Genomic DNA, 26,723 nt, shown 5'->3' with positions numbered 1-26,723 from the left:
ACGTGGCCCCCTGACCTTCCAAGAAGCCCAGTGTGGTAATGTTTGGTTTGCATGTGGTTTCTTTGATCTGACTCTGCATCCCAGTTGACATAAAATAACTATCTCGGGCCATAAAGTCGGGAGCCAGCAGAGTCTGTTATCCCCTTGCTCCCTGACCTGGCAAATCCATGCCATTGAGAGGCGTAGGAGCACGCGGAATACACCCAGACTGCACACATCTCCTTTAACCCAGTTGATCATTGGGCTGTGTGTCTTCTCTGTGGTTGGAATGGATGCTGTAATGTGCCATCCTGGTCTCCTTTAGGACTGTAGGGCTTGATCTCCCGATTACAGAGAAGTGCTGCCACCGAGAACTGCTGTGCCACAGGCATAACAGTAACTAATGTTTGGAAATAAATTGCTCCAAAACAGGGGAACTCAAAACAACATTTATGATCTTGCAGTTTCTGTGAATTAGGAATTTGAGAGCCACTTAGTGAGTGGTTCTGGCTTCGGGTGTCTGATGAAGTTGCAATCCAGATGTCGACCAGGGCTACAGTCATTGGGAGTCTTGACTGGGGCTGGAGGATTGGCTTATAAAGGCAGCTCCCTAGAATGGCTGTGGGCAGGAGGCCTTGGGTTCTCACCACAGGGGCCTCTCCATAGGTCTACTTGAGTGTCCTTGGCACAACATGGCAGCTGCCCTTCCTTCAGTGGGGAGGCTCGATGAGGAGCCGTGATGGCTGTCATGACCTACCTAGTCTTGCCATCACTTTCTGCCACGTTGTTTGTTAGAGATGACTAAGTCCAGGCTTCATTCAAAAAGAGGGGAAATAGGCTCCATCTTTTGGAGGGCTGAATGTTAAACAATTCATGGACATATTTTTTAAGCCATTAAAGTGCCCAACTCCTGGAGAAGCCTATATCCAAGGATACAAAGGCCCCCAACTTGGGACAGCTCTGAAGGGCCATCTCAGCTTCAGAGCTCCCTGTGGGGTCAGCCCAGCCTTCATTGAGATGCAACACGGCTCAGTTTCTCCTGGTCTGACCCCACCTGCACATGTGATATTTCCAAGAACACTAATAAACCTCTAATAAACCTCCCATGCTCTCTACCTCAGAGTTGGCCTCCCAGGGAGCCTACCTGTGAAAGTGGTATGTTCTGTTACTGAGCTGAAGTTTTCCTCTCTTACAGCTATATCTTTGTGGATTCTGTTCTCGTGAAGGTTTTCAGGAAGTCCTTCCTGATCCTGAGATGAATTAAATACCTAGATCTTGTTCTAGGTTATCTATGATTTCAAACTTCACTCTTAATTAAGTAATACAATTGGAGTTTAGTTTAATTTAATTTAATTATTTAATTTAATTTAATTTATTTGAGATGGAAAGAGAGTGCATGGGGTGGCATGGAGGGGCATAGGGAGAGAGAGAGAGAGAATCTTAAGTAGGCTTCACGCCCAGCATGAGCGGACACTGGGACCGCTGGGCTCTCACAACCCTGAGATCATGACCTGAGCCGAAATAGAGTCAGACACTTAACCAACTGACTCACCCAGGCACCTCTAATTGGAGTTTTAATATATTTTGTGAAATAGGGATTTTTCTCTGCTGCTTAATCAATTGTCCTAACACCAGTTTTTTTTTTTTTAAGGAATCATTTTCCTACTGATCTGAAATGAAACTTTTACATATGTACTAAATTCTAACATTTAATTGGAATGGTTTCTGAGCTTTCTATTTTGTTCTGAACCCCAGCCACATTATTTTGATTATTATATTTCTGAAGTATATCCTAACATCTGAAAGTACAGGTCACTTTTCCTTTTCCTTCTTTTTTGATACTGTCATGAGTTTATTCTTTACATATACTTCTATAGTAAATTTGACATTTGTCTCACTTCCCAAAATCACACTGAGATTTTGACTGGGATATGCTAGATGTTTTGATGTCTGTTCTTCCAAAATATCTTTACAGTATTAAACTTCCCATTTAAGAATATAATATGTCAGGGTGCCCAGGGTGGCTCAGTCTAAAGCGTCTGCCTTTGGCTCAGGTCATGATCCCAGGGTCTTGGGATGGAGCCGGGTGTCATGCTTCCTGCTCAGTAGAGAATCTGTTTCTGCCCCTCCCCTTGCTCCTTCCTGCTCTCTCTCTCTCTCAAATAAATAAAATCTTTAAAACAGAAAAGAATATAATATGTCTACCTTTTTATTAAAATCTCATTTAAAGTTCTTTCTGGATATAGCTATATGTGTAGAAGGTATATGTGGGGAAGGACGTGTACATGTATGTATGGGTGTGTGTGTGTGTGTGTGTTTTCACATAGGCCCCACTGTGCTTAGTACACTTATTCCTAAATATGTCATGGATTTGGTTGCTACTGGTGATATTTTTTATTATGTTCTCTAGTTGGTTATTTATGGAAGCTAATGAAATCTGTATATCTGTTTTTTAATAAGCCATTGTTCACTCTATTTCTAATACTTTTCTAATTGATTCTCCTTGGTTTCTTAAGCTGATAGTAATATCTTTAAATAATGATAATTTTCTTTTCCTCTCCAATATTGACCCTCAAGATTTAGAGGAAGAGCACATTCCAGCCTTGTGCTAGTTTTGTTTCCTTTTCATACACGAGTAATATATAAGCATAGTACATATGTTGAAAAAACTTTTAAAAATCACCCATCTGAAATAACACAACTGTCTCTACTTATATTTTCTTTTTAGACTGTTTTCTGTGGAAATATATATGCATGTGTGCACATATGTGTGTATGTATATAAAATCATATGAATATATAAGTATTATAAAAATGAACACTATTTGTAATGTGAATTCTAGGCTTTCTATAGCATGAAAGCATTTTCAGGAAAATAAATATATATGTCATAATTTTATATTGATTTATATCTTTGTATCATAATCTATTCACGCCAGCTTCTAATTTTAGGACATTTAAGTTGTCTCCAGTTTTTGATATTCTAAATTGTCTTGCAATAAATCCTAGTTAGAATAGTCTGAATAGACTAGTCTGAATAGTCTAGATGCCCCCGCTGCATCTAGAATAAATTCCTGGAAATAGAATTGGTGAGTTGAATGATACATGTTCTTATAACATCTTTGATATATGCACTATTTTCCTACCAATAGTTACAGGGGATTTTAATGCTGATCATTTCATTGGAGCGTATCTGTTTCCATTTTCTCCAGTGCTGATTTTATCATTCCTTTTCACCTTTACAATCTGAAAAGAAAAAGAAAAAAGAAGTGTCACATTTCAATATGAGCTTCTTTGATTAGTAAGGAGGTTGGATGCAATTGGAAGTTGTATCTTTCTTTTGAGACTGCCTACCTATGTAGTTTATCCAGATTTGGACTTTAAGAGGGGTGATTCTGTAATTTTGTTGTTGAATGTCAAGTATTCCATATATAAAAACTATATTAACCCTCTTTGTCATATATTTTTTCCAAATATTTTTCAAAGTTTACATTACAACATGTAGAAATATAATATCCATATATTTTTTCACATAACATTATGAAATATCAATTTGTAAATTAGCCTTAGATTTTTTAAAAAGCAAGAAAACATTTCATTACATCTGATCTACTTTGTGTTTCTCTCCATAATTGCATTATACTTCCTCTCTCTCTCTCCCAATCTAATCATTTTCCCAGTTTTGGAGGGATAATGCATGTTTTGATAGTAATACTATGTGTGTGTCCATAAATTATGTATATATACTCTTGTTTGGCACATTATATTTTGAAACTTTACGTTAATCAAATCATAGTATAGGTGTTCGATAATTGGCTTTTGCTCAATATTATATTTGGAAATATATTCATATTGAAATATACAGCTATAATTCATTTATTTTAATGGAGGCATAGTATTCTATTTTATAAATACCTGACAATTTATCCATTTTCCTGTTGTTGGGCACTTAGAGTTTTTATTTTTCTGAATTTTCATTATAAGAACATTTAAATGAATATTACATGTATAAGAGTCTCTCCAGGAACATAGTGAGATGAGGATTGTCTGGGTCACTGGTATGCACAATTTCAGATTCTCCAGATGGTGCCAAACAGCTCTTGTAAGCAGCGGTAGCATTTTACTCTCTCCTGAGTATTGTTTCTCCACTCCAACTCATTGTAGTACCAAACTTTTAATTGTCAGTGCTGTGGAAAAAAAAATCTCACTGTTTTACTTTTGTATTTTCCTGGTATGAGTCAGTTGGGCTGTCTTTTCACCACTTTTATTGACCACTGGCGTTCCCTCTTCCTGAAACCTGTGTATACTTTGCCCATCCTTCTGTTTATTTTTCTAAACTAACTGTGGCAATCCTTTATACTTATACACGTTATAAATTATAAATTGTTTCATAGTCTATGGTTGGCCTAGGAATTTGTCTGGTGTTTTGTTGAGAACTATCTTAAAATTTTATGTAGGCTGACATTCTTTTTTTTTCGGGTTTGGGCTGTGTGTGTGTGTGTGTGTGTGTGTGAAATCTGACTTTCCTTATATGAAGATCATAAAGATAGGCTCCTATATTTTCTTCTAAAAGTTAAAAACTTTCGCTTTTTATAGTTAGTTCTTTAATCTACCTGGAATTTATTTTGTATATGGTGTGAGGTAAGGATCTAAATTCTTTTCCATATGGATAACCTGCTATCCCAGGACCACTTAGCAAATAGTTCATCCTTTTGCCACTAGCCCATCATTTCATTTTCTGTCATACCAAATTTCTGTATATGAATGAGCCTGTTTCTGCATTCTCTGTTCTGTTCCACTGGTATCCTTGTTAATGCCTCCACCAACAGCACATTTTAATAATTATATTTTTGAAATGTCTTGATACATAGCAGAAAAAGTCCTTGTACCAGATTTTCTCCAAAAGTTGTTTTTAATATAGTTAAATAAATCATTTTTCCTTTATATTCAGTTTTCTGTTAGAAAGGTGTGCCCCACCCAACATTATATAAATGTCAGAACGATAATGTATAAATATTTCATAGCTTCCCTACCCTCCTCCAGGCCAAAGAATATTCTGTACCTATTTACTTAGATCCCTGATTTTCTGTCATATTTTAAAATACTTGGTACAAAAAGCTGAAGAATCAGAAGGATCAAGGGTACATATGTATTTTGCATATACAAAATGTATAGCCACAGAAGAGGAGTGAGGAAGTTGAACCATACATTCTTGGTTTCTGAATGAATTTTGATTGGGAATTGAAGAGTGGAATAAATACCAAATTTTGTAGCTACAAGCTGTTGTACATGTGGAGGACATGGAGAATGGCAGAGATGGGGAGAGAATGTTTTTTTAATGTTTTGTAGCTCATTAAAAATGTACTTCTCTCTCTCTCTCTCTCTCTCTCTCTCTCTCACACACACACACACACACACACTGTCACTATGGCCCATTGGTATTTATTCAAGAGTGTAAAGATTTAAACTCCTTTCAATTCTCTTTTTCTGTATGGTTTCTGTTTAATGGTAATTCTATGGTAAGATTAAATTATGAAACAACTTAAATCTTATTTTGATAAATGAATAGTAACCTGTTTTTCCCTAGTACTTTAATAACCATACAATTTATTTCAGTAACAAATGCACATAAGAGAAGGTAGATGTCCCTTCCTACCTATTCCCCAGTCTCTAACTTGCCTTTTTCAGGCAAATTGTGACCAGTTTCTTAGGAACCTAGAGATACTTAAGTGTAAACCATGTGTATGGTTTACATTACCCCCACCCTTTTATCCCCATTTACAGTAGCATACTACATAAATTCGGCTATTCCTTACCTCTATCCCTACTGAACACATTATTTGGAGATCATTCCTTATCTGTGCATAAAGAACTTCCTGATTATTTTAGCACTAGCATAATATTTTACTATATGAACACATCAGTGTATTTACCTAGTCTTTTCTTTCCCAGTATTTTACTGCTGTAATTGGTATGTTGAACAAGCATACCTAATGATATACTCAAAATAAAACTTTTTCTCCCATTAACCATGATAATCCCAAATCCAAAAGTATTTCTTTAGAATAACACCTCTTGCCTTTGTTCAAAAACACTAGCTGTTCTCGTGGGTTTTCATTTTCAGTCAAAAATACAGCCTCAGTTCAGAAATTATAATCTTTATTTACATGTAACAGATCAAACCCCTGAACTTGACTTAGTGTCTTGTTAGCTACTGGTAAGAAGATTGCCATAGGAAAGGGACCTTTGTCTGCCTCTCTTCCTTACATGATTCCCCTGCTAGTTGAGATTTCACTTCCCACAAGAGTCAAGATGGGGGAAAGGGTGAGTAAAGGTAAAGGAATGAGGGGATGGTTATCATTGTTTGGGTGATTCTGAGTTCTCTGTCCCTAGCTGATGGTCCCGCTGCTTCCTTCTCTTAAGGAACTATGTGTGATTGTTGGAAGTGCTCTAGAAAGTTGCTCTTTCCTGCAGTTCTCCTGACCTGTTACTAATTGTTGTTTTAGACTCCTTTCTTGGCATTACCAGCTTTGTTCTACCAAGTTCTCCTTGGCCTATGGGGCAGCCCTATTGAATCAGGCCCAGGGACACCCTATGCTGGTCTTCAGTACATATCTGACTTCAGAAACACTCATTTATCCCTTGTCCTAACACTCTCTGATCCCAACCCAGGTGCAACTGCAGGGTTTTGACTAAAGCTGCAAGACAGACCTTCTCTGATTTCTGGGTTTCTCAGAAGAGTCAGCCCCTGACCCCGGGCCATTTTAGCACCCCCATACCTGGGGCAGGCACCAGTCTCCTTTTTCTCCCACTCCTGGAAAAGTCTTTTGAAGCTCCCCAAGAAGTTCCTTGAAATTCTCCTTCCTAGTCTTCATAGCAATCTTCCCTACTGGTCCCCCAAAGTTGAGGTGAAGACCCAAAAAGGCAACAGCTCTCTAAAGAATCCTTTCCTCCAAGCCCCAGTCTTGTAGTCTCAGACCTTGTTTTCATCCTTGATGTGGCTGAGGAGTTCAAGAATCATTGAACAGATTCTTGGCCAAATTCCTTCATCAATCTACAGAAAGAAAGGGGTCTGTGGCACATTCACTTTGGTGTCCTGAACCAAGAAAAGTTCTCTTCTAATATTTTGTTACACGATCATAAATAATACTGCCATTAATATTCTTTTCCAAGGATATTTATTTGTGCACATGGGCCAGTATATCTACATAAAATACCAGATGAATTAATAGAAAAGGAATTGTGGGGCCAAAGTATATGGTCATCTCTTTGTTATTAAAATATTGATATAAGATATTGCCAAATTGTCCTCCAAAGGGTTATGCAAATTACTGTGCACCAAAAATATATGAGTATCTGTTTCCCACCCTTTGAATAAGCTTCATATTTTACATTTAAGCCTTTGACCTACCTGGGTTTATTCTGACACAAATTATGTTTTAACTCCTGATATATCCCCTGCCCCAAAATATATTAGATAGAAAATGCAAATGTATTTATTAAAGAAATTCATCCATTCCCCACTGACTTAAAATGCCACTCTTATTTTGCAATACATTCTTGAATATTTTTGGACTTGTTCTGGGCTTTGTCTTTTTGTTTCACTGAACTGTTTTGTCTATTCCTGCACTAGTTCCATACGATTGTGATTATTGTAGCTTTATTATAAATTTTAATATCTGGTAAGAATACTCCCATTTCATTACTCTCTTTTTTTTCAAAAATTCCCTGGATCTTATCAAACCTTATTCTTTCAATGATTTTTAGAAACATTCTGCCTAGTTTAAAAAATCCTATATGGATTTTGATGAAGATTACAAATAATTTATAGTTAAATATGTGAGAAATAGACAATATTTAGTATTTAATATTCCTAAATAAGAACATAATATTCTTACTAGTGATTTAAAGAATTCAAGTGAGCCTTTTAATTTTCTTCATACAAATTTTTCAACATATTTCCATAAATCTAATTCCATGTTTATGTGACATTGCATATATTCATTGTTATTAAAATAAATATCTTTTTCCATTATACTTCCTAATTGCAGTTGATCCTTGAACAACACAGGTTTGAACTGCACTAGTCTGGACTTTTTGTATATAGTACTATAAGTGTATTTTTCTTTTCCTTATGATTTTCTCAATAACTTTTTCTTTTCTCTAGCTTATTTTATTGTAAGAATACAGTATATAATACCTATAAATACAGAATATGTGTTAGTTGACTGATTATGTTATCACTAAGGCTTCCAGTCAATAGTAGGCTATTAGTAGTTAAGTTTTGGGGAAGTCAAAAGTTATATGTGGATTTTCTACTACAAGGGGGTTGGTGCCCCTATACGTCATGTTATTCAAGAATCAATTGTAGTTAATATTGGCATTAAATTTTTTCATTTTGAAAAATATTACTATTTCCAGTCATTTTAGTTTATCTTCTTGGGCCTTCTAAATAGGTAATCATATTATTTATAAATAGTGATAACATTATTATCTTGGATAACTCTATTCCAAGATTTATACTATTCATTTTTATTTATTTATCCAGTTACCAAGGCTTCATCATCCACTACAAAGTTAAAGTTATGAACTCATACTTATGAATGTCACTAAGGATAGACAATAGTTGCAAAGACACGTTAACACAAAATGTTAAGAGTGGTTATTTCCTAGGTTGAAACGTCTGTATTTTGGTAATATTTGCAGTAAACATCAGGAAAATCAGTAAAGCTAATTTATGCAACTTATTTAAGTCTGTATGTCTATAATTACCCAAGTCAAGGAGTAAAAGAGCACTTACCCTCCTACTTCCAGTGATAATGGATTAATAGGGATGGGGCTTACTTTTCCACCCTAAATAACTAGAAATTAGAAAAATGCATGAAATAAGCACTTCCAGATATTAGAAAATAGGTAGCTCAGGAAGGACAAACAAACAAACAAACAAATGAGGGATTGAATTGGCTTTCTGCCTGGAGGCACCTTCTGGACCACAGAACACAGAGAGAATCCCAAGCTGTGTATGGCAGTTTCACTGAGTTGAGGAAACAGGAACTGGAGTTCAAGGATGCTGAGGCAGCTAACCTATTGAGAGGAAGAATTCCCAGGTAGGGTAAACTATTCAGAAAAAGAGCTTGAGAAATATGCACAAGAATCATTTTAGGAGTCTTTGATGAATACTAAAATGGCTGTGTGTTGAATAAAGCTCCATGAGAGTGGAAAAGAATAAACAGTGAATCAGAAGGTGAATAATTCTAAGATCTCAACCAGGGCTGGAAGAGTCCTTATTGAACATGTAGTACATTCAGTAGAGAGCCAAAGAAGAATCACACATTAACAGAAGGACTAAATCATAGATTAAAAGCCCACCAGAAAGGGGGCACATAGGTGGCTCAGTGGTTGAGTGTCTGCCTTTGGCTCAGTCATGATCCTGGGGTCCTGGGATTGAGTCCCACATCGGGCTTCCTGTGGGGAACCCCATTCTCCCTCTACCTATGTCTCTGCCTCTCTCTCTGTGTCTCTCAGGAATAAATAAATAAAATCCTTAAAAAAATTAAAAGCCCACCAGAAAAACGCTTTTAAAAAGGCCTTAAAAGGATCAAACTAAATCATTGGTAACTTTGCTGCCCACCACAACAAAGGCCAATGCTTTTTTAAAAAGACAACAACATCCTGAGTTTTAAGAATGTATTACTTACAATGTCCAACCTCTAATCTAAAATTTCTCGAGATGACTAGGAGCAGAAACGGGTCACCAATAATCAGGTGGAAATATCATTCAATAGAAAGATACCCAGATGGTTTAGGTGAAGTAATTATTACTTAATATTTAACTATTTACTCTCTTAATAGCTATTATGAATATGTTCAATAATTTAAATTTAAAGAAAACCTATATCTTAAATGTATTCCATAAGGCAGTACAATGCCATTTGAAGGTAGACCGAGAGACATATAAAAAACATGATAGGAAAAAAAAATAAAAATAAAAAAAATAAAAAATAAAAAATAAAAAAAATAAAAAACATGATAGGGCAGCCCAGGTGGCTGAGCGGTTTAGCGCTGCCTTGGGCCCAGGGTGTGGTCCTGGGGTCCCAGGATCGAGTCCCCCCGTCGGGCTCCCTGCATGGAGCCTGCTTCTCCCTCTGCCTGTGTCTCTGCCTCTCTGTGTGTGTTTCTGTGTCTCTCATGAATAAATAAATAAATAATCTTTAAAAAAAAAAACCGATAGCACTCTCTAATCTCTAAAAATAAAGAAGCTAATAATAGTGGAGGCAAAATAGAATAAAAAAAATTCAAAGGAGAAAAAAATGAATAACTGGGACAAATAGAAAATAAATAAAAAGATGGTGGACATACAAATGGCCAACAGGTATGTGAAAAGGTGCTCAATGTCACTAATCATCAGGGGAATACAAATCAAAACCACAATAAGATGTTACCTCATACAGGTCAGCATGGTTATTATAAAAAAAATAAATAACAAATATTAGTGAGTATGTGAAGAAAGGGAAATCCTTATACACCATTGGTAGTAATATAAATATATACAGCCATTGTAGGAAATGGTATGATGATTCCTCAAAAAATTAAAACCAAAACTACCATATGATCTAGCAATCCCATTTTTCAGTATTTATCTGAATATTTGCACACCCATGTTCATTGCAGCATTATTCACAATAGCCAAGATATGGAAGCAATCTAAAAAGTCCTTTAATGGATGAATGGATAATTAGAATATTGTTAATATAACATATTTAGTATAAACGTGCTATGCAATGTAGATATATGTATATATCTCTTGTCGTGAAATATTATTCACCCATTAAAAAAAGGGTTTATTGAAGTTGTGGGATATAATTACAGCAGTACTTAGAGGTAAATTCATACCACTAACTGTTTATGCTAGAAAAAAAGAAAAGCCCCAAATTAATAACATAATTAGCCCATCTAAGAAGTTACCAAAAAAAGAGAGAGAGAAAAAAGCCTAAAGTTATTAGAAAAAAAATAAAGGTAAGAGCAACAAAAAACGTTATAGGAAACAAACACACAAAAGAAAATCAATGAAAACAAAAGTTGGTTCTTTAAAAAGAATGTTGTTTAATTAGAAATCTCTAACTAGGGGATCCCTGGGTGGCGCAGCGGTTTAGCGCCTGCCTTTGGCCCAGGGTGTGATCCTGGGGACCCGGGATCGAGTCCCACATCAGGCTCCTGGTGCATGGAGCCTGCTTCTCCCTCTGCCTATGTCTCTGCCTCTCTCTCTCTCTCTCTCTCTCTGTGACTATCATAAATAAAAATTAAAAAAAAAAAGAAATCTCTAACTAAATTTATCAAGAATAAAGGAAGACACAAATGACCAATATTAGGAATAAAAGACAGGGAGTTCATTTAGATCCTATATACACTAAAAGGTAATAAAATAATATTAGGAATTAGTTTATGACAGTAATTTTATGATAATTTGCAGCAAATGAATAAATTTATATACACAATAAATAAAATTCCAAAATTTGAATTTGTGATTAGAAATAGTACCACAGATAAAACTGCAAACTCAGATGACTTCACTCATGAATTATATTTATTTCTATTAAAAAAACTTATCTGACATAAACTCTTTCTTAAAATAGGGGAAGAAGTCAGTATTATTATAATGCTGAACTATATAAAAACATTTGGAAGATGAAAAAACAACAGACCAATATCCTTCATGAACATTAAAAAAAATCCTTAAAAAAATATCCTTAACAAAATACTAGCAAATTGAGTCTGGTAATACATACATAAATCATGACCGAATGAAGCATTTTCCAGGAATGCAAAGTTGGTTTAACATTAAAAAATCCTATCAATACATTTCATCATATTAAAAATAAAGGTGATCATTTCTCAGCCTTTTGGCTAAGATCAAGTGCAGCATCTGTTCTTATCAGTTTAATGTCTGATATATTATCTATCCAGGGACGATATATTAAATAGATTTTTGGAGCAGGGAGATGGAATAGGAGCTTGCTCTGTCCAACCTGTGCATCAACCTGATATTGCAGTACCTTTAGGAATGGTGGACCCCCACCTTATTAAAAAATAAAGAAAATAAAAGTAAAGGTAAAAAATAATAAATAACATTCAATCTATAAGGACAAACACTTGACATAATGCAACTCCCATTCATGATTAAAAGTTCTCCACAAACAAGGAATCAAAGATTTTTTAAAATCTAAGAAAAACCTATACCCTCCTTCATCAAACAATAACAGAATACGTATTCTTCTCAGGCTTACATGAAAGACTGACCACCCAAGACTGACCACATTCTGGGCCACAAAACACACCTCAACAAATTTAAAATAATATAAATCATACAGTGTCTGCTTTCAGACCACAATGGAATTTAACTGGAAACCGGTAACAGATAACTGGAAAATACCAAAGCACATGGCAATTAAACAACACACTTCTAAATAACACATAAGTCAAAGAAGAAATTTCAAGTAAAATCTAAAATATTTTGAAGTAAATGAAAATGAAAATACAGCTTTTATCAAAATTTGTGAGATATGGTGAAATCTGTGCTTAGAGGGATATTTATATACATTAGGAAAGAAGAAAGATCTAAAATCAATAACCTAAGTTTCTGTTTTAAGAAACTGAAAAAAGACAAGCAAATTAAATAAAAAATAAACATAAGTAAAAGAAATATCAAGAATTGGAGCAGAAGTCAACAAAATTTAAAACAGGAAATTAATAGAGAAAGTCAAGATAACCAAAAGCTGTTCTTTGAAAAGATCAATAAAATTAATAAGCCTCTCTCCAAGCTATCTAATAAAGAAGGAGAGGACACAAATTTCTGATACCATAAATGAAAGAAAGGATATCACTATAGATCCCATAGATATTAAAAGGATAATAAAGACATGGTGCAAATGACTATATGCCCCCAAATTTGAAACCTAGATGAAACGGACCAATTCCGTTTCATCTAGGTTTCAAAAAAAAAAAAAAAAAAAGGTACAAATTGCCAAAATTCACACAAGAAGAAATAAACAATCTGAATAGGCCTATATCTACTAATGAAATTGAACTGATATTTAATAATCTTCCAAAACAGAAAGCACCAGGCCCAAATGGGGTCACTGTTTACTTCTACCAAACGTCTAAAGATACCCATTCTCTATAATCTCTTACAGAGGATAGAAGCAGGGGAAATAATTCAGAAGTAATGTTTTGAGGCTAGCATTTCCCTAATACCCAAACTGAACAAAGACATTAAAAGAAAGAAAACTACAGGTAAATATCATGAACATAGATGCAAAAATCTTCAACAAAATATTAGCAACTTGAATCCAATAATGTACAAAAAGAATTATACACCATGATCAAGTGGAATTTATCCCAAGTATGCAAGGCTGGTTCAACATTCAAAAATCAATTAACATAATCCATCATATCAATAGGCTGAAAAAGAAAAATCACATGATCATATCACTAGATGTAGAAAAAGCATTTGACAAAATCCAACACCTATTCATGATAAAGGCTCTCAGTAAACTAAAATAGAAGGGAACTTCCTCAACTTGCAATTAAACCTTTAAAAATACTACTTACAATAGAATCAAAGATATGGATCATTTAGAGATAAAATTAAACTATATAAAACACTGCTGAGAAAAAAATTTTAACTTAAGTAAATGAAGGGAAAGATCACATTCATGTATCAGAAGACTCAGGATCATTCAGATGTATATTCTGCCCAAATCAATCTATAGATTTAGCTGCAAGCTCAATCAAAATTCCAGTAGGCTTTTAAATAGAAATTGACAAGTTAATTCTAAAATTTATATGGAAAAGCAAAGGAACTAGGATAGCCAAAATGATTTTGAAAGAAAACCAAAATTGAAGGACTTAACAATACTTGATTTCAAGGCTTATTATATTATACTAGAAAAGAAGCCAGGTACAGAAGAGTACATATTACATGATTCTGTTTATATTAAACTCTAGAAATACTATCTAGAGAAATAGAAAACAAATTAATAGTTTCCTGAGGTCAGGGGCAGAGATAAAGGACAGAGGTAAGGGTACAAGTGAAACTTCTAGGTCAATTATCTTCACTGTAGTGGTGGTTATGAGGTTGTACACATTTGTCAAAAGTCATTGGCGCATACACTTAAAACGTGTGCATTTTATTGTAAATTATACCTCAGGAAAATATAGCTTTAAAAAGAGTATTATTAAGATATCCCTATGAAAGATGAAGAACTGGTATATGTTTACATTATACTTCTAAATTCCTCCTCTCAATTTTTGCCAAAATAATTTGACATTTTTAGTTTAGTTTTATCATTATCAGTTATATATATATATAAATATATATTTAAAGATTTATTTATTTATTTATTTATTTATTTATTTATTTATTCATGAGAGACACAGAGAGAGAGGCAGAGACATAGGCAGAGGGAGAAGCAGGGCCCTGCAGGAGCCTGATGTGGGACTTGATCTCGGAACTCCAGGATTATGCCCTGAGCCTGAGCTGAAGGCAGACGCTCAACTGCTGAGCCACCCAGGTGTCCCATTTATATATATATTTTAATGTAACTGAGAAAGTAGTCCACTTCACAACAGTAATTGCAATAGTTTAAATTTAGTTCTGTGTCCATATTGCTTCAATAGTCCCCAGTTTCTTTTATAACGTGACTCCCTCATTTGTGAACTTTCTCATTTTATCTATTTCTTAATTGGATTACATTCTTAAGTAAGTTTTTTTTCCATAGAAGATGGGTGTGTGGTATTTTTCCTGAATATGTATGTAAATAAAAATGTTTTCTGTTGTCTTAATACACAAATGACAACTTACCTTATATATAGAATTCTTGAATCTCATTTTTTTTCTTCAAAATTCTGGATAAATTTCTAGTTTTCTCAGTTACCTAATGTGGCAAAGAAATATGAACCAACTTTGATTACTTTCAATCTTGAAAAAAATCTCTCTTCCTTTGGTTTCAGACTCTTACAGACTCCTAGTTTTCCACATTTCTCAGGATTCACCTTCCTACACTCTTTTGTAATACTTCTTCCTCCTCTGCTCTTTAATATTGGTGCTCCCAGAGACTCTACCTAGGGCCTCCTTTCTCATGCCATACCAAGGGTCATAAATCCAGTCAATAAAAGAACTCAATAAAATAAACAATTTTCTTGGAAAATACAAATTGCCATAAGAAATTCAAGAAATACAATGCCTTAAAAGACCAATAATTAAGGAACAAATTGAAAAGGTTGAACTATCTCAAAATATGGTACAATGACTGTTTTATCACTTAAATGTTCATGGAATTGAGGATTTCCATGATACATAAACTTTTACAGAGAATATAAAGATATTTTTATATCTAGTTGATTTCATAATCATAGATTAATCATGATACAAAAACATGAGAAATATAGTAACAAAACAAAATGCCTACCAATCAGGTAGAAAATCAGATCAAATCAGGTCAAATCTAGCCCAAATAGTATCAGCCCACTGTTAGAGGAATTTGCAAGACATGATAAAGTAACTATAGCAAAAACGATACTCAAACTCAGTTCAAACATCAACTTGAGCTACTCAATGACCACACACCTCTCTACACAGATTAATGGTCTCACAGAAAAAGAATCATGCCCACCTCTGGGCAAAAGTACTATTTATCTCAGTCTCTGCTATTTTTCTACACACCATGTACAACATTCAACAAAAGTTTACAAGAAACACAAAAAAGTAATTAAAAAAAATTGTCAAGAGATAAGGTAGTCAACAGAACTAGACCCAGAGATTACCCAGATATTAAAGTGATCAAATAGGAACCTTAAAATAATTGTGATTAATATTTTAAAGGACCTAATGGGAGAAGTGGACAACATGCTAACGGGACTTCAACACTGAGGTTAAAACTATAGGAAAGTCAAATAGAAACACTACAGATGAGGGATGTGATATCCGAGCTAGAGAAGCATTCCTTTAGCGGGTTTATCCATAGACTAAATGCAGAAGAGAAAAGAATCACTGAACTTAAAGACAGCTTAATAGACATTTTCCAAACTTAAGTATTAAAAATCCAGAAGACCCAAAAGCTGTAGGACAATATCAAATTGGAGTCCCAAAAGAAGAGAGAAAACTTGGAAAAACAAACATTTGAAGATATAGCGGCTGATAACTTTTCCAAAATTACTGAAGGACAACAAACACAGATCCAAGAAACTCAGAGGAAAAACAAATATTAAAAAGAAACAAATAAAATCTAAACATATTAGTCAAACTGCCAAAATTCAAAAATATTCCCTGTATTGGTTTAGGGTTTCAGTGAGATTTCAATAAAAATTCCAGTGAGATTTTTGATAGAAATAGGCAAAGTACCCCTAAGCTATATATGAAAAAGCAAAGGAAAACTTAAATAACCAAAATAATTTTGGAAAAGAAAGTTGAAAGACTCATACTATCTGATTTCAAGACTTAATATAAAACTATAATTATCAAAATGGTAGTATTGGTAAAAAGACAAATAGAGTAATAGAACATAATAAAATCCAAAATAGACTCTCATGAATTTGATTGATTTTTGACAAAGGATCAAAAATAATTCATTAGAAAAAAGATAACATTTCAACAAATGGTGCTGAGATGCTTGGGCATCCACATGCAAAAAAAAAAAAAAAAAACAAAAAACGAAACCTAACTTCAATCCCTATCTCACTTCATATGAAAATTAACTCCAACACATCATAGCTCTAAATGTAAGTTCTAGAACTATAAAACTTCTAGGGAAAAGCTCTGGAGAAAATCTTTGTGATTGGATTGGACAAAATTGTTAAACTATGAGTTTAAACACAATCCACAAAAGAAAAGAATGATAAATATTGGCCTTCATCAAATTAAAAAATTCAGCTCTTCAAAAGACTCTAAGAAAAAAGAATGCAGGTGTGGAGAAAATATTTACAGCATATATATATTAAAGAATTTTTATCCAAAAATTGTAAAGAATTTTTATAACTTAATAGGAAGACAACCTAATCTAAAAATGTGTTTGAAAATAATCTAAACACCGAGCCAGAGAAAATATATGGGTGGCAAATAAGCACATGAGAACAGGCTCAGTATCATTAATCATTAGGAAAATGTAAGTTAAAACCAAAATGCGATATCACTACACCCCTATTGAATGGCAAAAATTTTAAAAATTAACATTACTGGGGTACCTGGGTGGCTCAGTTGGTTAAACATCTACCTCTTGGTTTTTGCTAAGGTCATGAACTCAGGGTGGTGAGATTGAGCCCTGCATCAGGCTCCACACTCAGTGGAGTGTGGTTCACAATCTACTTCAGATTCTCTCTCCCGCTCCCTCCTCCTCTGCCCCACCCACATGCACATACACACTCTCTCTCTAAAATAAATAAATAAATAAATAAATAAATAAATAAATCTTTAAAAAAATAACTAACATTACCAAGTGTCGCAGAAGAATGTTATTGATCAGAACTCTCAAACATTGCTTCTGGAGATGCAAAATAGCCCAGGCTCTAGGAAAACAATGTGGCAGCTTCTTATAAAATTAAAAATACAGTTAATATCTAAACATGATTCAGTGATTCTGGATTCCTAGGAATTTACCCAAGAAAATGAAAACATATGTCCACCAGTGACTGATCGGTAAACTTTTAGGAGCTTTAATCATAACTGGCCCAAATTGGGTAGCCCAAGTGGCTCAGTGGTTTAGCACCTGCCTTCATCCCAGGGTGTGATCCTGGAGACTAGGAATCGAGTCCCACGTTGGGCTCCCTGCATGGAGCCTGCTTCTCCTTCTGCCTGTGTCTCTGTCTCTCTCTCACTCTCTCTCTCTGTGTGTCTCTCATGAATAAATAAAAGCTTTAAAAAAATAATTGGCCCAAATTGGAAATAATCCAAAGGTCTGTCAACTAGTAAATGGATAAGAAAATTGTTATATCCATATAATGGAATAGTACACAGCTATAAAAAAGAATGCAAGAGTGACACAGGCAAAATATGAATGAATTTCAAAAGCATTTGCAAAATGAAAAAAGCCAGACACAAAACACCACATACTATATTCCACTTATTAGACATGGTATAAAAGGCAAAACTCTAGGAATAGAAATCCCCTGTATCCCTGCAAATTCACAAACATAAATACTCTCCAGGTTAATTCTCTCTCATGCAAAATCACTTATGCAAAAGGAAACTTAAATGAAAAAACTCAGACTCCAGCTTAAACCCCCTTAGGATGCAGAAAAATGTCCATCACCATATTATTTGTAACATACACTTAAAGGAAGTGGTTGGATGAATAACCATTGAAAGAATGCAGCCATTCAATCACGTGATGGAGAATGTTAATCACGAAAGAAGCAGATGGCATATAGGTAAGAAGGTAGGATACAAAATGGAAACACTACGAGCTAACAACTATGGAACGGCTCCTATGCATTGGACACTTATCTCAGGACTTTATGAATGTTATTCCATTCAATTCTGGCAAATACCATATTGTTATTGTTGTGTTGTTGTTGTTATCAGTTGTGGGTTCTCAAGCTCGAGAAACTTGATGTAACAGGCAGTAAGTGATAGAGCTGAGATTGGAGCCCAGGTAGTCTCCTCTAGACTCAGAGTTCTAACTGATACACCTTAGTATCTCTATCCTGCGTGACAGTAAACCTCTATTTCTTAAAAAGCACATATAGGCCTGGAAGCAGCTGAACCAGAATATTAACAAGTCATCCTCGGGTGGCGGTTACAGACAGCTTTTATTTTGTTATTTTGCTTCTCTCTACTTTTAAAATGTGTTCGCCAGCAAGAGTGTGATGTGTATAAGAAAGTAGAATAACACGTGTGATTTACATTGATGAGGACTTAGTCTTGTCTAAAAGGTTGCCTCCTCATGAGACTTGACATTCTAAGACTGAGGTCTACGCTCTGTAAGTCCAAGTGTGGCACCCTGCACTCTCTCTGGCTCACTCTCCTTCTGTGTCACCCCACTTCAGAAGTCTAGGATGAGCAGTGAAGCGCTGTCTCCAGAGAAAAGCCTTCCAGCTGCTTCTGCCAGGCGTCCTGGACAGCAGCCGGAGGGAGGCCGGGTGAGGCCAGCTCCCCCTGAGTCTGACGCCGGCAGGGCTGGCCCAGGGTCCTCAGCTGAGCCCAGGAAGCAAGGACCCAGGTCTCCCCCACTGGAGGTGGGATGGGTGAAATGATAGGAGACAAGGAGCCTTGAGGCAGTGGTGGCAAACATTAACAGGAGAAAAGACCTGTTTGATTAAGCCACGTCTCTCCTCCCCAGAACCCCCCTTCCCTCCCTGAGCTGTATTCAAACCCCATTGCATTTGGAGGGAAATCCAACCCATGTGTTTCTGATTCATTTACACTTAACTCATCAAAATCCTGTTTTGAAAGAGGCCATTGGATGGTCTACAAAGTCTGAGCAAAGCTCCCCGCCGCTGCGGGCTGGTTATGGACTCACCAAATACCCCTTCTAATCCACCAGGCCTGTGGGCAGGCTCTGCACCGCGGTACAGGCTGTCTGAATGTCTGCTCCCCAGCCTTGGCCCCCTTGGAGCCCTTCCCCAAAGCCTTCTGCCTCTTGTGAGTTCTCAGGCTGCCTGCGAGGGCATGAGAAACTCACCCAGCCCCCAGGGAACGGCACAAAATGTGCTGCCCTTCCCAGACGAGGCTGGGTTTGAGATGAACCCATAGAGGAGAACGCAAAAGAAGGGAACTAATAGATCTCGGGCCCGGGGAGTATATTTTAGGTCGCAGTGGTCTGCATGGGGCCCTCCCATCATAGTGGGTGCAGCACTCATCTCAGAGGTGAGTGATGACAAGACTAAGAAGTCTACCTTGTTGCCCAGGCATGCCTCTCCCACCAGAGTCTGAACCTGCACTATCTCCCCAGTCTCGGACCTCTCTGGACTGGGTTCGAATGAAGTACTGATCTTCCAGCAAGAGCAGGGCACCGAGTCCATCGTCAGGGCCCTGCAGGTGTGCTTGGGTCAACGTGGCATGGTGCTCAGTGTCAACCACGGGTGCAAAATCAAGTTCTCCTAAGCAGACATTTGGAAGTCATTAAATCAAAAAATGGTTGACTCAGATGCAAAGCACGCCCAAGCTAGAAAAGGCCTTGGAGATCTTTGTGGTCCAACCCCCACGTTTACAGATTGATCCTCACGAGATCCCCTCCAGGAGGCTTTGGAGGAAGCCAAGCTCCTCCAGCTTGCTGCTTTGGGAGAACATGGGGTGTGGTCAGAAGAGACGAGGAAGGCTGGGCCCCCTCCAAGCAGGGCTTAGACGAAACACGTGGGAAGCAAGAACAGAACCAAGAGTGGGGACCTGGGTCCTTTTGTGCCCCCATCACAATAGGTTTTAACCTTTACATAACCCCCATCCCTCTGTGCATGTTGCTTCTTTTCCCCTGTGATTACTACGAGCAGGGAAAATTCTTCAGAACCCGCCATGAAGACATGGACAGTCGGGGACTAGAAGGCAAGCAGTGCCCTGTTGGGAGCCATGGGGGGAACAGAAGGAGCTGACCGAGACAAGAGGACGGAAGATGAATAATGATAGTAATGACTGTTTATTGGGAGAATTTCTTCAATTGTGAAGCTCAGAGAGGTTCAGTAATTTGCTCCATTTCACACAGCTACTAAATGTTGGCATCCGAGTTCAAATCCACATCTGCCTGTCTCTAAAATCCATGTAACCCAACAAATAGGGAATGGGAGAACAGAAGGGAGAAGCTAGATTTGGCTCTGTGCTCCCTGGCATGCCGGCTTGATAATCAAGAAAGCTCCCAGAAGGAGGTGCTGTTGTGCAGAGTCTGGAAGGAGAGGAGGAGCGTGGTTTATTGTGGAGGGGAGGAGGGTGGTCCAAACGGAGGAATCAAGGTGTGTGCCAGTTGGGGTGTTCCGTGGCTCTGGGCACTGATGGTTTATGGTGGTTGCACCTGGAACCCACCAGCAGGTGGCAGTATTTCAGAACAAGAAGGTGACCAAAGTAGGTTAGGACCCTAGGTTAGTAGTTACTGAGCTCTTACTAGGTGCCAGGCATTGTCATAAATGTTTTATAAAGAGCATCTCATTGAACCTTCACAGCAACTGCATGAGGTAAGTATTATTATTAGCCTGTTTTACGCATGAAAAGGGTTTAGTGACTTGTTCAAGGCCACAGATCTGGAGATATGGGCACCAAGATTCTTAACTTAGAAGCCTAACTCTGGATTCAGAGCAGTGCACAGCTGTCACATCTCAATCCGCAAGCTCCCACCATGGGTGCCCCACCATACTGGGCACTAGAGACTGGACAGCATGTCTGCTCCTGCTGCCCCATTGATAGCTCAAAAGCCCTGGGATGGGGCAGGGAGGTCCTTAGAGGGAGCAGGTATAGGGCCGGCCACTGACCAGGTCCTCAGACCTAACTCAGGTCTGGCTGCTCCGCTCACAACTGAGCAGCCTTGGACATTAATGGATGTCTCAGTTTTGTTCATAATTGGGTATCACGGCAACATCATAAGGATTAAAAGGAACAAGAATCAGGCATGGCGTGGGTAGTGCCATGACCACGAATATCAAACACAAAGGGCACCAGGAGCCCAGAAGAGGGCCATCCAAGTGAGTTTCTGAGGCTGAACAACAGCAGGCTGCAGGAGGCTGAGCCCGAGAAAGCATGAGGACTTGTGGGCAGTGAGGGGAATTCAGTGTGCACCTCCCCATCCATGGAATCAGGCCTTGGGGAATGTTAGAAGACTGGGAAGTGTGGTCTTCAGAGGGCTGAACAGGGCAGTAGAGGATTCAGAGCACCCCGGTCAGCATGCCGCCAGCCCGCAGGCATGTCTCATGGACATGCTAAGGGCCAAGCACTAATCTGGAGTCGGCTCAGCATGGGCTTTTCCTCCTGCCCTGTACATGCATCCTGTCACTCTTTTGCCATTGACTGAATTAAGCTCTACCCAGACCCACCACCTAGCTCTGCCCAGCAGCTCTGTTAACCACCTGGTTCCAGAAGTCCCCTACAAGCTCTGCATAACCCACTCTACCTGTGACCCCACCAGTCACATCCTCAGAGTACGCCCATCAGGGCAGGAGATGGCTATACAATCTCCATCCCAGGAGTGGCTGAGTCACTCAGAGAGGGTGCATGCCTCAGGACACTGTGATAGATGAGGGTTGTGGGCAGACATGTAGAGTTGGGACCCATTGGCCTGCAAACACAGTGCCACCCAAGGTTGCTCAGGCAGCAGGACCCACCTCTCCTCTCTGCTTCCATTTCTGACTTTCAAGTCTTCAGTCTTCAGAAGCAGCAGTGAGGGCAACCTCTCGCTCTGCTCCAACAACCCCAGGCCTCCCTCCAACTCTCCCCGCCCCCCCATGCTTCTAGCCTTTCTTCTCAAGATATTGCAGGAACAAAGGCTACTGGCTCTTCAGGGTGGAGGGTGATGGGAGTGCATGTCTGGCTCTGGCGTTATCTGCACAGAGGCACATTCCTTCCCTAGATCACCCCCCACCCAGAAACCTCATCCTTCATTCCATCATACGCACAGCTGGGGCTGGGGGAGGCCACGACAGGTGGGCCAGCCTCGGAGGTGGGGATGGGGTGCCACGGCCTCTTCTCCACCCTCCAAACAAGACAGATATGTCCCCTCTGAACATGCTGGGGGAGATTATTTTAACAAGCACTTTTGTACCAGGAAATCAGTGTGTTTAACCTAACAAGCAAAGAACAGCCCAGTGGGGCCCATAAATCTCGTTCCCACCTATTAATTTTATGGCCTACATAAAGCAGTGTTGAAGTCCAAAGTATATGTGACCTAAAAAGGCATTGCTCATTCTGACACATATACGACGTGGCCAGGACTCGAACCCTGACCCTGACCCTCGCTCCAGGAAGCCAACTCCCAAGCCTCACAGGGTGCAGGGGCTCACACTGCAGAAACCTGCCCAGCCTCCTCTTGGAAGAACAGGACAGCTGGAGGAGACGGCTGGGGAGGAGGCTGGAGGATGCAGCTATTCCTGAAGCCCTTGATCCGAGACCCCAACCACCTCCAGGGCCTCTACATGGAGCTGTATAGGTTGGTCATTGCCCAAAGGCACCCAGACAAGAGGATGAGTGAGGGCTGAAGTCCAGCCTATACTCCATTTACCATGCCTTCTGGGTCAGGGATGCGTCTACCAGAGCAGGGCATTTTTAAAGATCCACTGGATGGGCAGCCGTGCTCATAGCACCCTTGGATTATCCTAACTCTTTCAAATATCAACCCCAAATCCAATGACTCACTGTACCCTCAAAGCAATTACATAGCCCTCCTGTCAGGTAAATCCTGGTTGTTGACTCCTGACTTCAGTTATGTGCCAACCCTTAGTGTGCTTCGGTTGTCTCACTCACCATGTAAGGACGGATGCTGGGTCACTCTGGCCACCCCACAGCAACGGCATATTATCTCCCACAAATTCATCAGGACAGGAGCCACCCCAATGAGACCTAGCCCTAAGCCAAGCCACCTCAATCCCTCATGGGCCCCACGATGGAAGAAGAGCTTGAAGACCCCAAATCCCAATGCACACTTGCCCAGCCACATGCTGAGCTCCCAAAGTGCACAGCTGTGCTCAGTAGCTCCTGTTTGCTCCCCCATCCCACCCTAGATTCATGGTCCAGCTTGTTTGCCTGGGAGGCTCACCTCCAGGCACATTTGGCCTCTGGTTTCCACCCTGGTTCACACCTCAGAGCCCCTCTGGGCAAAGTAAGGGAGGAGAATCCTGGGGCCAGAGACACGCACTCTCCATCATGGTGTTTTGCTTTATCTGGGAAAGCCATGTAAAATTCATGCTCCCATAATATATCTTTGTTAGCTTTATTATAAAAATGTTTCTCTTAGGTCAGTTTCCCCAGAAGCAAACCTGAGACAAGGATATGGAGGCAGGTCCTTTGTTTTGGTCCATGATCCCAGGAAGCACCCTATGGGGGTGGGGATGTGAACTGGGGAAGGGAAGGAAGCCCACATGGGCTATATTAGTGAACGAGGGGCTGCTTACTTTAGGGAAGGGGCTCAGCCCTGCTGAGAGCCTGTAGCTGGAGTGGTTAGCCATCGGTTCCTACCTGTCCTGTCATTAGTGCTGGGCTATCACTAGGGAGCAGTAGCTCCAGGCATTTCTGGGGATTGCCTGGTGAAGATGGAACCTGCACCCACAGTCTGACAGCATCCCCAGGCAGAGCTGCAGGTGCCTGAGCAAAGTACTATGGGCATTCAAGGTACATTGACTATGGAGTGGGGGTGGGCCGGGCAATGTTAACATCTGCTACAGTGTTTTGTTCAAATATGCAAGTAAATTTGATCCCTAAACCTCCCCTGGCCTCAGCATTCTCCAAGAAGGCCAGTTTGAGAAGCCAACATCCAGAACTCTCCACCCTAAATAACTCCCCATACACAGTCTTTCCACCAACTCCTATGATCTTTTCTTACCCTCGTAGTCATATGCTGGCCTGCTGACCTCCAAACCCCACCACACGTGGAACCCAGGACCCGAGTCATGAGCCGATCCCAGTTCAGCCTTGGAGTCTCTGCTTATGAAGCTTCCTTCCTCTGGGAGTCTTCCTCAGGAGACCACTTGTTCTTCCCCATCCCCAACTTCATCCAAGCCCTACCGCCTCCAACTGAAGGTCAATATGAATGATACGACCTACTGATCCCTAAACACACACTGACCCTCAAACCCGGCTGTACCTTGACCCTTCAGTCTAATGACACAACTTTACAAAGACCCACACACTAAACTATATCTTCAGTCCTCAACCATGGGTGACCCATATAATCAGTATGGTTATACTGATCCTCCAGTGCCAACAACACACTGATGCTTTAGTTCCATCTTTGGCCACACAGTGACCCACACTGACCTACAATCACACTGGAATATGTAGTCCGGGCACATATTACCATTGAAGTCAATCACACTTGGAGACACCCAGCCCTTAATACACACCAGCCCCCAGTTCCAAACAGGACACATGCTAACCGTCTAAATGCAACAAGATGCCAATCAATCAAGCACAAAGAATGCTGGCCACCATTCTTTCCAACCACACGCTGACTCCCAATCCCAACCATTGTCTGTCACTCCTATCTCAAGCCCTACATGAATGCCCACCACCCAATTAGGACCGCTGGCATGGACACCTCAACCTGAGCACTCACTGACCTTATGAACTTTAGCCACCCAGTGACCTCAGTCCCAGTAATGAACCTCAACCAAATAATGGTCTTAATCCCAGCTACCCCATAATCAGTCACTCTAACCCCCAAACAGGGCCACACCCTTAACCCCAGAACTTCACCTCACAATCAGTCCCAATGAAGAATGATCCACCAAATTTAACCTCAGAGTGATCCTGTCTTGAGCATACATGGACCCTCAAACCCCATCCATGTTCTTACCCTTAGCCCAAAGTCATACTGATCCCAGCCTGACTGCAAGCTATATACCCTCTGCCAAACTTCACTGCTCCTCCACAGAAAGGGCACTCTGATGGCAGCCCCAATCCACCCACTGTTCCTTGATTTCCCCCTAGCCACAGTGAACCCCTGGCTACACTGAGCCTTCAAATCCTGTATACATACTAACCCACCACAAAATATTCCCAATCCAGCCTCGCTCTATCCCCTTCAACCTCCCCACACCTGAACCATACCTCACACGAGTTCAACTGCACTTTATTCTCTAACACAGCCTCACCCTACAGACCTGTGACACACACAGCTAGCAACCACAGGGATGGTATTCATAGAGGGATCATCTCCAGGCTCCTGCATGCAGCAGCCCCTAAACCTGGACACTTGATACTGTCCTTTATGTCCTGTCTCCATGACTCACAGAAGGCACCAGGAGATTTTACCCAGCAACACTGGGTTAACCAGCTACATTCCTTCCTCCTATTATTTATATGTCCAACTTGACATATTCCTCTCTAACTTTGAACATACTGACCTCTTCCATGGGGTACAATTCCCTTGTGCCAGGTTCAGGTCTCTAGGGAGCCATCCTGGACAGCTACACCGAGTTGGGTCACACAAGTTCTGTGCAGACTACTGGGTAGAGGGGTCAGGAGCCTGGGTGATTATCCTGCTCACTCACCCATAGGGTGGGTAATCTCAACTGGTCACTTCCCCTTTCTGGCACTCATTTGATCCTATACATCAGGGGTTAGCAAACTAGTGTCAGCAGATCAAATCTGGCCACGCCCCATCTCATTTTCATGTTGTGTATGGCTGCCTTCACAAAACAATGGCAGACATGAATAGTTGCAGCAGGAACTGTATGAAGCTCAAAGGTGAAAATATTTACTATCTGGCCCTTACAGAAAAAGTTTGCCAACTCTGCTGTGCATCCCCTACCTTTTCCCCAGAGGTTTAATCACACTGGAAGATTCTCTGTGTGAAGGCTTGGATACAAGACCCTTCCCTTCCTTCTCTGGGCTTCTCCAGGAAGATGCTCCTTAATGATGTGTGGATTGTTCACTATGGTGATAATAAAACCTGTGATTGCCTGCCCCCCAACCTGTGGAAGAGGGGCCAAAGAAAGATCACAGAGTCAGAGAAAAGGCCTTAGGGCTTGGGTAGCAAAATTGGGATGTCCCAGTCTCTCTGTTTATTGTGGAGGTTCTTCCAACATTATTGCTTTTGTTTATTGAAACCAACCCCCATGGCGCTC

General features: G+C 39.5%; 1 long non-coding RNA gene and 1 other non-coding gene across 2 annotated transcripts; one reads left to right on the top strand and one right to left on the bottom strand.

Annotated features, from left to right (window-relative positions):
• Positions 1-3,899: 3,899 nt before the first annotated feature.
• Positions 3,900-26,193, bottom strand: LOC118351194 (uncharacterized). Its single transcript, XR_004806243.2, has 3 exons — positions 26,001-26,193; positions 14,839-14,911; positions 3,900-4,165 (listed from the first exon to the last, which is right to left on the bottom strand). It is a non-coding gene; the product is annotated as an uncharacterized LOC118351194 (long non-coding RNA).
• LOC112665141 (U2 spliceosomal RNA) lies at positions 11,863-12,053 on the top strand. The gene has a single exon (XR_003140246.1). It is a non-coding gene; the product is annotated as a U2 spliceosomal RNA (small nuclear RNA).
• Positions 26,194-26,723: the final 530 nt, after the last annotated feature.

The sequence above is a fragment of the Canis lupus genome, chromosome 17, assembly GCF_003254725.2.
Source record: "Canis lupus dingo isolate Sandy chromosome 17, ASM325472v2, whole genome shotgun sequence".
NCBI classification, from domain to species: Eukaryota; Metazoa; Chordata; class Mammalia; order Carnivora; family Canidae; genus Canis; species Canis lupus.
The sequence above is the reverse complement of the archived record's forward strand: the minus strand, read 5'-3'. Positions and strand labels throughout refer to the sequence as shown.